This window comes from Rosa rugosa, chromosome 2 (assembly GCF_958449725.1).
Source record: "Rosa rugosa chromosome 2, drRosRugo1.1, whole genome shotgun sequence".
NCBI lineage: Eukaryota > Viridiplantae > Streptophyta > Magnoliopsida > Rosales > Rosaceae > Rosa > Rosa rugosa.
In genome coordinates, this window is record NC_084821.1 from 1,455,144 (window position 1) to 1,470,879 (window position 15,736).

The window sequence follows — 15,736 nt, forward strand, 5'->3', positions numbered from 1 at the left end:
CTGAAACTGAAATAAAAATGATCAAATTAACAGTAACTGATCAATATATAGAAGAAATTGTTATATATAATCCACATGCACCAAAATAGATTGTGCAAAGGCAACCTTTCATCCACAAAAGGAGTACATCTAATACTACTTTCCTAGCAATATACATCCACAAATTTACTTAAGGAGTCTAGCTTTGCAAGCTTTGCTGCTCTCATGGCCTCATTGGAGTCTAGCTTTGGAAGATTGTGTAGGAGCTTTTGGCTCTCTTTCTGTAGTTCCAGCTGCATATAGGTCAATAGTTCAGCGCGGGGCACACATGCCAGACCTGGTGCTTGCATGTTGCTCATCGTATCCAGATCATTCTCATAGTTTATATTCACCTTTCCCAGGCATGTTATGCCAAAATCATGATTCTATAGTAAACGCTTGTTAGTCCAAAAATTACTAGCATCATGATTGTGAACAGCGTAACTGCAAAATAACTTATTTTCAATCACAACATCGGACAACATCAGACACATACAAGCTATACATATCAACATACACAATTAACCTTTGCTGGCACGAGTACCTACCGTTCATCTTTTTGAAGGAACAATGGTCTTTCAAACTATTCGGCATGAATTTAGATTAAGAAAAGCATAACAAGTGCAAATCACATTCCACAAACTATCGAAATAGCAACAAACAAGGAATGGAAACTGATCTAACCTACAATTTCCAGCAATAGCAGCGAGGCCCATCAGTGGTAAAGCTTTCATAGCTAACAAGAACCAAAGACTAAACAACTCGAGGAATGAAAACTGATCTTACCTTGTTTGAGCATATTTCTCAGACTCCATCAAAAACTAGGCATACATCCAATGCAGATCGACATTTCTAAGCTGTCCATCTTGGTTTAAGACTAAATATTACCAAGCTATATGGTGGGGCAAGGTTCCTTAAGGCACTAGGCAGTTGTTCATTGGATGAAAACCTACTGAAGATGTTGAGATACAATGAAGTTGGCTGTTACAACTTACAACTCAGTATTTCAAATAATGACTTCTGAATTATGATTGCAAAACAAAATGAGATCAGAAATTGGCCCAATATATTGTAATTCCATAACATGTGACAAGTGAAACATGGGACATATCTGGTAAATTGGACAGTGAATAATGATGGTAAAGAAAGAAAAATTTTAAGAGAAAACTATATTTCACTTGAACTTCAAAGAATAGACAGCAATGAGTTATTCAATTTTATAGCACATGACAATGAGGAAAGAAAACATACTACTATGTCAAATTGTCCACATGTCCACTTCGTTGGAGCAAAACTAATTGTGGAATAATTGCAACTGTCTCCAAGTATATCGAAAATGCCTAGAAGACCTGAAAATAGTTTTACTTCAGCATTAGAAACAGACTGTTGCAGGTGCACTGTTTAGGACGTTGGAGCAGGGACATATGTGAGCAAAATTTAAATACGTGCTGATACTAAAACTATACAAAATCTTACAACATATATTCGGGACCAAGAATAAAAGTTCAAAAATTTTAATTCTTGCCAGAAAATACTTGCTGATGCTATAACTATACAAAAATAAAATAAGAAGTCCCAATCAATTATGTAACTAGTCAAACTGTCCCGATAAGAAGGTATTGCCCATGCTGATTTATACTTTTTAATAGGAGAACAGCCAAAAGTAGCATATTGATTCTAAACCTTTTACAACAATAAAGATATGGATAGGCATTATGTCCCACTGCTGGCTCATTTTGAAAGCTTATAATCCCATGCCGATTTATACTTTTTAATATCAAACTTATCCCTTCATCGAAATCATGGAAATAAATTAAACATCAAGTTCATGAGCATATAATCCCATATATGGTCACTCACATCTATTCCAAGAACCTTAGTGACACCATACATGTAATCTGTGTGCTTATCGGTAGTTCTACAGCAGTATTTGCTCTGCTTTAATAAATAACTTCTCTGACATTCATATGTGCATTACACACAGTTAAACAAAAGGTAAAAGAAAAGGATGAATATATGAACTTACGTACAGATTGATGAGTAAATAGCAGATGAAGATAGCCTGCAGCAGCCTCAAAATAGGCTCATACCCGAACCTGAAAAATGTTGAAATGTTATTAGTTCTGGCACACTATGGAGCTTCAAGTATAACAAATAGCAGGTGGGATTTCAACTGACGGTGACGCTACCTCTATCAGTGATTCACAACCACTTATGTCTAGGCCAACCTTTATGACGGGAATATTCATGTTGGACATGAAATCCTAACACAAGATCAAACAAGAACTAGGAAAAGAAGCAGTTCCAAACTACAGCTCCCCATTGCAGTGAGTTTGAGCCTAAATATTGTAGCTTTAATACAAATACACTATAGCTGAATAAGACTCAATCTATTAGCCGCAGTTAAATGCATAGAATTAAGTTTCATTATTGTACCACAACTGTAAGCAATCATGATTCTGCATTCAAGAGAAAACTTTAATCAACCAAAATCAAAGAATACAACCAGTTTGCTCTAACTATTAAATCCAGTCAGGGTTTACTGACTAAAGGAGCTAAAGAATTCAATCCATACCTATCTAATTTCCGGTGTGAATTATTAAAACCAAGTTAAAATGCAGAATAAGCAATTTCAATTTCACATTCATAGAACAAAATCAATCATTCAAAGCTCAAGAGATCTACAACTTTTGGCTCCACCATTTCCAACCAAACCCCAAATCTAAAACTCCAACAAGCAGAAAACCAACAAGTCAGTATGAGATAATTAAAAAAATACCAGAAAGCAGTGTAGTGGTAGAACTCAACCCCCAAAGACATGAAGAGAAGTGAAGCAGAGGAAAACATAGCCTGACCCAATCTCAAAGAGAAGCTGGCACTGGTTCCCACTGAGCCAGGTACCTCATGATCCATGGCTTTGTTGCATCTCTTCTACTACTTCCACTCATTTTGGGTTTGCCTTTTCCCTTTTGAAGGTTCATCTTAACCGTCCAGTTCTCAACAATCTCATCCCCAAACTTGTCATCAACACTAGTTTTTTGAACTACACACAACTGTATCACCAATTACAGATGAAACCCACAATTCGTAAGATCTGAGTAACTGTGTTTATCCTCTCCACGACACAATATTCAACAGCCTGAACTGAGATACACACACACACACTAGAGATTAGGGAGAGTAGAGAGGGCAAAACGCAACCAAACCAATCAAAACGCAAATTCAAGACGAATTGAAGAAAACCAAACCCTAAAGATCGGATTTTGAAACTGAACAGATTAGGGGAATCAAAAATTGAGAGAAAGATGAAGTAGATAACCTGATCGGAGACCCCGGAGAGCACCTCTGTTTCGAGGAATTGAGCCAAGCTCTCGTCCTCGTCCTTGATATCGTCATTCCGGTGGCCGGAGATTGAAAAACCAAAGCAAATTTCAATAAGAGAATGGGTGGTGAATCTGATTCTGTGCAGATTATCAACTGTATCCAAGCTCGTATCTACAAATAACAACAATCCCAAAATCATTGACAAACCGAAACCAACCTCAAAATCCCAAAATTCAGAAAATCAAAAAGTTAGGTCATAATCGAAAAGAAGAGAAATTGAATGAACAGTTTACCGGTTACTGCTGGAAACTAAAGGCTCGATTTGAGCGAAGAGAGTCATCTTTGGGGCCGGAAAGACTTCTTGCAGATTAGGTTGATGTGGAAACTGGTTTGGTTGTCGGAGAGAGGTCTCAATATGCTGGATTTGGGGTGTATAGGTGTAGAAGATAGAGGGAGAGAGGAGAGAGGTCTAGGTTATGGGGAGATGCTGTCGAGAGAGTGAGGGTTTGGCTATAGGTTTTGGTTTTGGTTTTGGTTTTGGTTTTGGGGAGACGATGTCGAGAGTGAGAAGCTTTGGGTCTGTGTCGAGAGAGAGAGAGTGAGGCGCTGTCGGAAGTTGAGGAAGGAGCTGTGGGTTTTATTTGTTATTTTTTTGTTTAAGTGTAGGGTTTCAACTTTCAAGCCTAGCCTATATCAATTTGAACAAGGACTCACACAACAGAATTTTATAAAAACGTGGTCTGAATGCAGCCATTTAGAGTTGAGGCTTGTCTCTTAACTGTGAATTGGATTTCCCTCCTTGAGGGGTTGGAGAATGAATTGGATTTCCCTCCTTGAGGGGTTGGAGAAAGATATGGTGGGAAATTTCCCTCCTTTCTGTCAGACATATTCATTAAACCACAGTTTTATTGTTTATCGTCGTATGACTAATACATGTTGGGGAAAATTTAGGGCTTCAGATGAGTTTGGCACCACATAACATGGTGGGAAACTTGGCACTCAATTTTTTTTAGGGTCATACAACGGTTCTGTCCTTATACGTCTTCTGAACTAATTCATAATTCCATATCAGACGACAGATTTTTAAAACCAACGTCCAAAAAAATAAAAATCAATCAGACGATGGAAAACTACAATGCGTCGTCTGAGAGGTGTCGTCTGATTCAATTTTTGTAGTAGTGTTAGATCATTTCCAACTCCAACTCGCTCCAAATCGGCATAAGATAAGTAACTATATCTTATCTTTTACGCTCTTTCAAATTGAGCTAGTGCCATGCCAATGCCATGCTTTTACTACTTCTAAGCATGACTACAATATATCACACTTGATATGCTTTTACATGTTTCCATAAACTTTTGAGCATGCCAACAACATTTCGTAGATTTGGCAACACTTTCTAGACCTCACATGCTAGATATGCCATGCTTCACATACCGATCTCAATGATCCTTTAGCATATCTACAAAAATGCAAAAATGATATTAGCATCCACATTACAAGTACATGCTATACACATATGCCATGCTTCTATTTTAATTGCAAAATTAAATAAGTATGGGACACTCAAACAAAATTTTATTACTTGCTCTATGTGTTTATCATTTTTTAACCAACCGCCAAGCGGTAAGGCTACGCCTCATAATGACAATGACCGCTACGCGGCATTGCAGTCAAGTTTCTCCTTCGAGAAAACAGCAAGGGACTAGTTAACACAGCCTACGGCAGCCATTGATCCGGTAGTTAACCCCGACGCTTGGGTACCAAAGATTGGGCTCGCTACCCAACACCCTCTGCTCCGTGCAGCTCCCCCTCAACAAACAATTTACCGACCATCTGGAGGTCCGTCGTGGCTGGGGAGTGGGGGACTCCCTGGCGGGCCTAGCAGGGGCCCACCCGAAAGGGCAAAAGCGTTCGCTCCAACCAATTCTAGATGGACGACGCACTCGCACTAATTATGCTTGATATACGGCACAAAGCTACGCTTTGGTATCAACCCGCAAGAACACCCTCCTTGACTGGGGACTTCGGGGACTTGTACATACAGCCCAGAATAATTAGCAACGGTCACGTTCATGCCTCAGGGCATCACCTCGAGCTACCCGTTAACGCCTCAGCGGCAACCGCCGAGCTTTTCGGGCTCGTGCCTCAGCGGCAACCGCCGAGCTTTTCGCGCTCGTGCCTCAGCGGCACCGCCGAGCTTGTCGCGCTCGTGCCCCAGCGGCACCGCCTAGCTTTTCGCGCTCGTGCCTCAGCGGCACAGCCAAGCTTTCGCGCTCGTGCCTCAGCGGCACTGCCTAGCTTTTCGCACTCGTGTCTCAGCGGCACTGCCGAGCTTTTCACGCTCGTGCCTCAGCGGCACCGCCGAGCTTTTCGCGCTCGTGCCTCAGCGGCACCGCCAAGCTTTTCGCGCTCGTGCCTCAGCGGCACCGCCAAGCTTTTCGCGCTCGTGCCTCAGCGGCACTGCAGAGCTTTTCGCGATCGTACCTCAGCGGCACCGCCGAGCTTTTCGCGCTCCTGCCTTCGCGGCACCCCCGAGCTTCCGCTCACGAGCGTACCTCTCATGCCTTCGCGACACCCCCGAGCTTCCGCTCACGAGCGTACCGCTCATGCCTTCGCGGCACCCCCGAGCTTCCCTCACGAGCTTACCGCTCATGCCTTCGCGGCACCCCCGAGCTTCCCTCACGAGCTTACCGCTCATGCCTTCGCGGCACCCCCGAGCTTCCGCTCATGCCTTCGCGGCACCCCCGAGCTTCCGCTCACGAGCTTACCGCTCATGCCTTCGCGGCACCCCCGAGCTTCCGCTCACGAGCTTACCGCTCATGCCTTCGCGGCACCCCCGAGCTTCCGCTCACGAGCTTACCGCTCATGCCTTCGCGGCACCCTTGAGCTTCCGCTCACGAGCTTACCGCTCATGCCTTCGCGGCACCCTTGAGCTTCCGCTCACGAGCTTACCGCTCATGCCTTCGCGGCACCCCCGAGCTTCCGCTCACGAGCTTACCGCTCATGCCTTTGCGGCACCCTCGAGCTTCTGCTCACGAGCTTACCGCTCATGCCTTCCCGGCAACCCTTGAGCTTCCGCTCATGCCTCCCCAACAACCCACGAGCTTCCCGCTCATGCCTTCCCGGCACCCCGAGCTTCCGCTCATGCCTTCCCGGCAACCCTTGAGCTTCCCGCTCATGCCTTCCCGGCACCCCGAGCTTTCGCTCATGCCTTCCCCGCAATCCCGAGTTTCCCGCTCACAAGCTTTCCGCTCATGCCTTCCCGGCAACCCACGAGCTTCCCGCTCATGCCTTCCCCGCAACCCCGAGTTTCCCGCTCACAAGCTTTCCGCTCATGCCTTCCCGGCAATCCTCGAGCTTTACACTCATGTCTACTCGACACACCACACGTTAATGGAACATTGAATTCTTCTACCATTTGTCACTTACGACAAATTGAATTCTTTTCGCGTTCCATTAATACGAGCGACAACCAAGCAAACACAAGCGTTCACGTATTCATCATTCACTAATTACAAACGCTTACCTTCGCAGCGCTCATGCAACTTACATCTCACGAGCGTAACCCCGTCAAACTCGACCTCGTTCGTCTCCTTGCGCGCGTCACACATTTATCATATGCAATCCATATGCTCATACGACCATGAATCACGCACTTCATACACTCGTATATGCCAACGCATATCAATGCAACTCACATTTGTTGCCCAACGCAACGAGCATTCTACATATGCCTATCTTTTTTGTCTTTGGTGTGCAGGTTAACGAGTCCCTTCTTGCTTACGGAGTTCGGGGACTTGTAGGGGCTCCGTGCCGCCCGGTTACTTATGCTTGATGACTTCATATTTATAACTCCCCAACCAAGAAGCTCCTCTTGCTTGCGGACTTCGGGGACTTGTAGATACCTCTACTAGTGAGACTAGTTTGCTATCTCACCAAGCATATGTAACACCCTCTTTGGGACACCCACAAGCCATGGTGAGGCCCAACCGCTACTTGCATCTTGTAGCCCTATGTTCAAGCTACGCTACGGTATCCGGAAGTCGCAAATCCGTCGCCGGGAAGCCACCTTTCCGGCCTTGCCAAGTTGCCTCCACAATATGCTTCTCTACACTAGAATAGTGATATTTGAGTCCCACATCTAAGAAAATGTAAAGGAGAAGCATTCCTTCACCTATAAAAGGAATGCCTCCTCCCACTTAAACACGATCCCATTACATACTTTGTAATCACCCTTTGGGCCGCAAGGCTCAACACACTAGTATAACATTCAAGTGGACGTAGTTTCCCGCTAAGGCGGGAGATGAACCACTATACATCTCGTGTCACTCTCTCTCTCTCTCTCTCTCTCTAAAGCTAACTAGAGATCCCTCGGATCACTAACGTTAACAGTGTGAGTGGACAAAAATAAATGATTATAAAGAAAAGAGATTTTATACTTTCCCACGTTTATTTCTTTAAAAACCCGATGTATGCAACAATTAAGGAAAATAATCCAAATGATGTTCAACTCAAGAAAACCTACTAGCCCCGCTAGTCACAAACAACCAAGTATAAAGACTGAAACTCCGATACTCAAGAAAATAAGACCAGCCCCGCTAGTTAAACAAAATCGGACTAGTCCCGCTAGTCAAGTAACAGTAGAGTATGGGGAATACGTTATCACCATACGAGTAAGGGAACCTCCCAGGCTCTTGAGCATCCCATGCTCTTTGCTCAACTCACCCACAAACACATAGTAAGCTGGGAGGAGTACTAATAGGCTAGCTAGCTAGCAATAAAATAAAACGACCGAGGTATGATGGAGTAAAATCATACGAAAACCGAAAACCAATAAGATATCCCCAAAATCTCACAAAATAAGAGCACAAATACAGTTCCCAACTGTACTCAGTATATCTCATGATAATCAAATAAATCAACGACGTGTCCCACATGCCAAAAGGATATTCTCAAATCCATCAACAAATGAATATAATTTCCTCGAAAATCCCATTTTCGAAAGCCTTTCAAAAATCTCAAAATCGACGAATAAAATATAATGTTTAATTCCGGAAATCACCTCCAAAAATAATTCGTTGAAAATCAACTTAAATCATAAATCAAAGTCTGAGCATAACAAACTCATATCTGAAAATCATGATGGAAAAACAAATCAATAAACCAAATTATTATCCGAAACCAATAATGTGTTCGATAAATCAAATAAATCAATAATTCAGAAAATATTCGCATGCACATTTAAAATCAAAGGTCCACTCACAGTATACGGCTAACGTGGCACCCAAGCATAAGGATCCTCGTTGAGCGATGGGTCGGTACCTCATCCTATACAAAATTATATTCCTTAAACGACAATTCAACAATTAAATACGATTCTAAAACGAAACTCGAAAACCCCTCGTAAATCAATATCTCCATTTCTTTCCGGATTCAACCCAAACTTCACCACTAATATCAATCCATCGATTTAAGTATTCCATAGCGGAAACAAGGGAAATCCGAATGTCGGATTCCCATATCAACATTCGAAACTCCAAACTTTAGAAATTCACAGTTGATAACAAACCTCTCCCATTTCCACCAAATTCATATCCACAAGTTCTACAACAGACAACTAATTTAACTAGCCAAAAATAGAAAACTAGAACCGGCCCTACTGGCCTCCACGCGCCACCCATAGTGGCGGTGCGTGGGACCCACGTGCTGCCGGCCAACTCTAAACCGGATCACCAAATTTCACCAACAAGATCATCTCAACATTCCCAACATCTTTCTCAACTACAACAATGCTAGAAAATACCTTGGTTGGCCGAAATTTAAGCAAAACCGCAAGAACACCGATTTGAACAGTGAAAAGTTCAAATCTTTGATTCGTCCTCCACGCTTTGAATCGCTGCAAAAGACTTGGAGGGATTTATCAGTGAAGGACGGGCTTTCCAAAATGACTGGTTCCATCGAAGATTGTGGCCGGAATCGGGAGAAATCAGCGTTGACCTCAAACTGCTACAGTGATGGTTTTCGCTTCGATTATCCGTTCTTCGGCCAAGATGCCGTGATCTACCACCACCAAAGTGTGCAGCAGGAGGAGGCGGTTCTAAAATGACCGGTGGCACGCCGTCAAGTGGCCGGACATCGGAGATATGCCGGAAAAATTGAAACTGTCGAGAAGAGAGAGACAGAGAGAACGCGGGGGAGGAGAGAGAGAGAGTTACCACGGTGGGTTTCCGAAAATGGAAACATACCGCAGTAACTTTCCCTTTTTATACAAAATTACCATGAACAGTAACTTTAGTTTTTCGGTCATAACTTTCGCATACGAACTCCAATTTAAGTGTACCACATATCTATGAACTCAGTTTAACATCCTCTGCCACTTCAGTGAAGAAAATTTTCTCAAAAACTGACTCAAACAAAAAGGTTACCTTTTTGGGTCCACTAAAAGTACCGAAACGACAGTAAAAGTGAAAGAAATTGTCGTTTACCGTCCAAATGACTAGTAAACCGATAAATTGAGATACGAGACGTTACATCATTACTTTATCTCAAAGGAAGTATGTGGTTGACTTACTCATAGACATCGGTTTACTAGCATGTAAACCAGTAGATACACCGATGGAGCAAATTCACAAATTAGCAAAATATCCAAACCAAGTGCTTACTAACAAAGAGAGATATCGTAAGCTCATTTATCTCTCACATACCCGACCTGATATTGCATATGCTGTAAGCGTTGTAAGTCAATTCATGCATGCACCAAGTGAAGATCACATGAAAGCGGTTCACAAAATTTTGAGGTATTTGAAGACAAATCCAGGTAAAGGGATCATGTTTTCCAAGAATAACCACATCGAGATAGCAGGAGGATACACAGATGCAGATTAGGTTGGTTCTATCACTGATAGAAGGTCTACTTCAGGTTACTTTACTTTTGTGAGAGGTAACTTGGTTACATGGAGAAGTAAGAAGTAAAAAGTGGTTGCTAGATCCAGTGCAGAAGCTGAGTATAGAGGAATGACTCATGGAGTATGCGAATTGTTATGACTTCGTCATTTAATGAAGGACTTGGGATTCAAACGCAAGTATGCTACGAATTTGTATTGTGACAATAAAGCAGCCATTTATATAACACACAATCCAGTTCAACATGATAGAACCAAACATGTTGAAGTTGATCGACATTTCATCAAGGAGAAGTTAGAGTCGGAAATCATTAACATGCTGCATGTACCTACTGAAGATCAACTTGCGGATATTCTAAGCAAAGCTGTTTCTGGAAAAGTGTTCCACAGCTCACTAGACAAGTTGGGTATGCGAGAGTTAGGCCTCGTCAACGGGCCGGGCCTAATTACATTTTTAAATAGTGCCGGGTCGGGCCGGGCCAGGCTTCATTATAAATCATAAGATCCAAGCCCATCCTTATAAGGCGTGCCTTGCGGGTTTTTTCTGGCCGGGCCGGGTAGCCCACATTTTTTCGGGCCGGGCCGGGCTTTTCTATAATGTGAGTCTCAGAACCACTGCCATCAGAGACAAACCATTTTATTGTGCAATATTTAGCCTCGTCCACAACAACTAATTTTACTCAACCTCATTCAACTAATTGATAAGGTCTTGGGCTAAAATGGATATCAGATATCTTGCTTCTAGATCATCTCAGGTCATATTAAGGATGCTATTTTTCTCCTTTTAAAGTTTTAAGGGGTTTGGAACCTAGCCGAACTAGGAGGCTCATCCCCACGCCCGTTTTAATGTATTGAAATAAAAAGACAGAATACAAAGTGTCCCAATTTACAACTTAGAATGAAAGCAAATTATTAATACAATTTCTATGAGTTTATCTAATTAGGCATATTGTCTTCCATTCAGACTTGGTATCATTGAGGTTAACACTTAGAATCTGCCTGCAGCCCTGCAAAAAATTCTTGAAATGAGCCACTTATTTGTAATGCACGGACTACACAGAATAACCAAAACTCCAGTTTTATTTCTACTTGGGCATAAAGTTGAACATGCTTATTACAAATATCTAATCTGCAAGTTTTAGTAAAAGCAAGCAACTCAAAGTTTCAAATGAACCAATTCAAGCTTTAAAACTACCCACTATAGTCTAACTTCAGATAAAGTTTGTATGTAAAAGTATCTAAGAATTGTTAAGGATCCAATTACTATTTTCCACATAAACTGCAAGTCTGCAAACTGCAACTTACTGACCTTGAAAATTTAAGGCTGCAGATTGGTTGATAACTCATGGGATTCAACTGATCTTGGTACCTACCCATTTAAATAAATAATTAAAAAACCAGAAAACATGTTTTGCTAAACTGAAAATAAAAAAATAGAAGCAATGAAGTAACCAAAACAATATACATGTTCATGGGACTCATTTTCAGAATCATTATCAGATTCATTTTCAGCTTTATTTCCAGCTTCTTCTTCACTATTTTCCATCCAATCTGGTCGTCCTTCCCTAATGAGCCTCCTTTCTTCAGCTACCTGCATTTCACACTGAGCCTCTTGCATCCTTGATTTTGCTAAATTCCAATCCTTCAAGCAAATCAATGCCTCTATTGTATTTGGACTCAAGCTAGCCCTTCTCTCGGATACAATCCTACCTCCTGCACTAAAACATGACTCCGAAGCTACAGTAGAAGCTGGAATTGTTAGCAAATCTCTAGCCATGAGAGAAACCACAAGGTATAATGATTCATTTGATTTCCACCAAGACAAGACACTAAATTGATTATCATCATCAACTTCAATAGTTGGTAAATCATAATACATTTGTAAATCATTAGAACTCGTAGTTGAAGTATAAGAAGATGATACCTTTGCCCTATTCAAATTTTGCATTGAGAAATTACCAACAATAGGCAATGCTATAGAACCCGGAGATAAACTCGAGGTCGAAGAAGCTAAATTTTCAGATTGCCTAGGTGCTACATTAGACACAATATTCTTCTTATATGTTTCATAAAAAACTTGCAATTCGGTTCTTAACTCTAACAATTTTGTATCAACATCAAGCTGATCAATACCCATGCATTTTAGCCATTCTCCAAGAGCAAATAACTTAAATCTAGGATCAAAAATTGTAGCAAAACAGAAAGCTTTGGGAAATGTACCCCAATACTTATCAAATTTGTCCTTCATTACAGCCAATGCATCTTTAAAGACAGAAAAATCAGAATATGCCACAAATGCTTCATGGATATCTATCAAGCAATTAATAACACGATATGATGTAGGATAATAGACACCAGAAAATATCTTAGTTGAGGATGCAAAAATCCCCAAAAAACCATTAACTAGAAATGCAATTGACCAATCTTATTCCGATGGAACATCTAAATTGCAAGACCTATTTTCATTCACCTTTTGAGCATACCTATTCAACGGCCCCTTATACTTTATAGCTAGGTCTAAAAGTTCATAAGTAGAATTCCATCTATGAGGCACATCATAGTCAATATTTTTTTTTTGGCAGATCAAAATCCTTACAACAACGCACCCACAGTTCATGTCTCTTATTAGAAGCATTCATGCTTCGAACAACATTGATTATTTTATCAATAGATGGACCTAAAATATGTAAACCATCTTGCACAATCAAATTCAAAATATGAGCACAACAACGTACATGAAACAATCTTTTAGGCACTTCCTCAAGCATAAGATAAGTGTGAAGAACAAATGCAGCCACATCATTATTCGTAGCATTGTCTAAAGAGATGGAAAATATTTTATCATGAATGCGCCAAGACAACAATTCTTCAAATATATGATTTGCAAGTGACTCTCCCGTGTGAGGGTACTCAATCATCTTAAAGCATATTATTCTTTTATTTAAAGACCAATTTTTATCAATAAAATGTGCAGTAAGTGACATGTAACCCATTTTTTGACGCGATGACCAAACATTGGATGTCAAACAAATTTTTCCTTTAAACTTTTCAAAAAGACTCAAAAGCTCATTTTTGCCCTTAGTAAATTTCTTCATCACATCTCTTTTGCATGTTGAGGCTGAAATTCCTACATATTGAGGACAAAATCCTCGACAAATCATTCCTTTAAAATCATGTTTTTCAACAAAAGTAAAAGGCAGTTCAGCTCTAATAACATAATCAACAAGTTCTCTACGTGCAACATTCTTATCGTAAGCAAAACTAGTGATATTTCCAGAACTATCAGGACCTAATCTTTTCTGCCCTTTTTCATGAATTTGTAAATGCCTTCTTAAATGACTAGTATCAGCACTCCCACCACCTCTAAGCAAAGCCTTATAAACCCCACATTTATTTTTTGGTACCATACTTCCATGCTCATTAACTTGAACTCTTTCAAAAAATTCCCAAACATTACTAGTGAATCTAGATTTCTTAGAAGATGCAGAAATAGATGAAGCTCTGGCTTCTGTCAAGTTATCAGCATTAATATCATCCATTTCTAGCTGGAAATAAACAAAGTTAAGATATTACTTGAGAGTTTTGAATGAGCAAGCTAAAACTTATTCGCAGAGATGCTACTGTCCATTCCTTTGTTTGCTCTTACTCATCCTGCAATGAAAGAGATCACAATCAAAACAAGAAAAAAAAAATAGCATACAGCAACTAGATTGTCACTACGAAAGCTGGGTTCTTCATTGTGAAAATAAGAACTCAAAACATGCATAAAACAACATCTAATCATTCTGACCCAACTCTAATCATGCATAAACACCAACTTCGATTAACAGATACAACCCAGAAGAGAGAAAGCATAGGGATTTGATTAACTATAAAAAAAAATTCACTCTTTCAACTCCTGTCGACCTGTCCAATAAATCAACACACCAACTTCGGAAAAAAAAAAAGGGAAAAAAGAAGAAGCCATAACCTGGATTCAAAAGATCGATGTGACTATGAGACTGTGAGTCGTGAATGAGGAGCGGCTGAGAAAGAGAGAAAAGTTTGGTCGTTTGGAGTGATGGAAGAGGATGAGGGATGGAGCTTGGAGCTGGAGGCAACATCGATCTGAGACAAGAGGAAGAGGCCGTGGTCGATCTGAGAGAAGAGGATGAGGGATGGAGCTTCGAGCTGGAGGCAACCTCGATCTGAGACAAGAGGAAGAGGCCGTGGTTGAGAGCAATGGACTCAATCACTCAATGGAGACAGTGGCTGAGACCGCTGAGTCGAGAGAGAAGAGTTTACAGTCACTTTACGAAATAGGATTTTGATTTTAGGTCAATTGGGAGTGACCTAGTCGGTTGGTCACTGGTGTGAGACAGCTGGTCTCCACTTTCCAAATCCAACGGTAGGAAATTATAATTCTAGGATTGGATTCCCTTTCCAAATCCAACGGTAGGATATATCATTCTAAAAACATATATATAATTTTAGTATTTTACATAATTTTTTTTATAAATCTATATTTATATATCATACATACACTCCAATTCAAAGAAAATGGGAAAACCGATCGTTGGATGTGATTATTACAATAAATTGTGCGTGTGGTTAAAAATTTAGTCAATTTCACCATAGTTTTGAATCCGATCGGATTGGTCAACCGTAGTCACTTATATGTTTTCTTGGTTGACCGATGGCGTGACAACCGCGAAACGTGCTTATTTTTTCACATCACGTTTGTAAATATTCCATCGATGGATGTGCGTGGACATAAGATAAAAAAAAAATATTTTAATTACAAACACATTGGCCTATACCAATTTTTCTTCTAAAGTTGTATGACTTATACATTGCATTTAAATTGTTGAGGTTCATTCTAAAGCAACCATGAAGTGGAAAATGAATTCGGAGAAACCAACCGCTCGATGGAGAGATTGTAATGTTTTATGGTGGTTGTAGAAAATCCAGCCAATTTGGTTCTCGTTTCAAATTCGATCAACTAGGTCAAACTTAGTTACTCTTATAAACCTATATTTATACATCATACACTCCAAAGGGCAACCTCTATCAATTCAAATAAAATGGAAAAACCGACCGTTGGATGAGATTATTATAATAAATTATGAGTGTGGTAAAAAATTTAGCTAATTTCACCATATTTTCGAATCCGATCGAATCGGTCAACCGTAGTCATAACTGCATGACATGTAGAATACTAGAATATATATGCACATATTCTATATAGAAGTATGAGAACTTCCAATTTCACCATAAACCAAATTACAACAAATTCACACTCACACAAAGACACACACACACACACACACACACACACACACACACACACACACACATATAAACATGTCTAAAAGTCTTGGATCTTCAATAATGATGATGTGGCATATTGAAGATTTCCAAATATATGCAGTGGCGGAACCAGGATTTGATCTTGGGGGGGGGGGGGTCCAGACATAAAGTATCGGTCACATAACGGAATTACTATAACGTA

The 15,736-nt window shown here is 40.7% G+C and overlaps 1 long non-coding RNA gene across 2 annotated transcripts; it reads right to left on the reverse strand.

The window, feature by feature from the left end:
• Window positions 1–23: 23 nt before the first annotated feature.
• On the reverse strand, window positions 24–2,763 carry LOC133728238 (uncharacterized). Of its 2 annotated transcripts, none has more exons than XR_009855697.1 (2): window positions 2,049–2,763; window positions 24–1,367 (listed from the first exon to the last, which is right to left on the reverse strand). It is a non-coding gene; the product is annotated as an uncharacterized LOC133728238 (long non-coding RNA). The 2 variants fall into 2 exon arrangements; XR_009855696.1 differs by having other exon boundaries at window positions 2,045–2,763.
• Window positions 2,764–15,736: the final 12,973 nt, after the last annotated feature.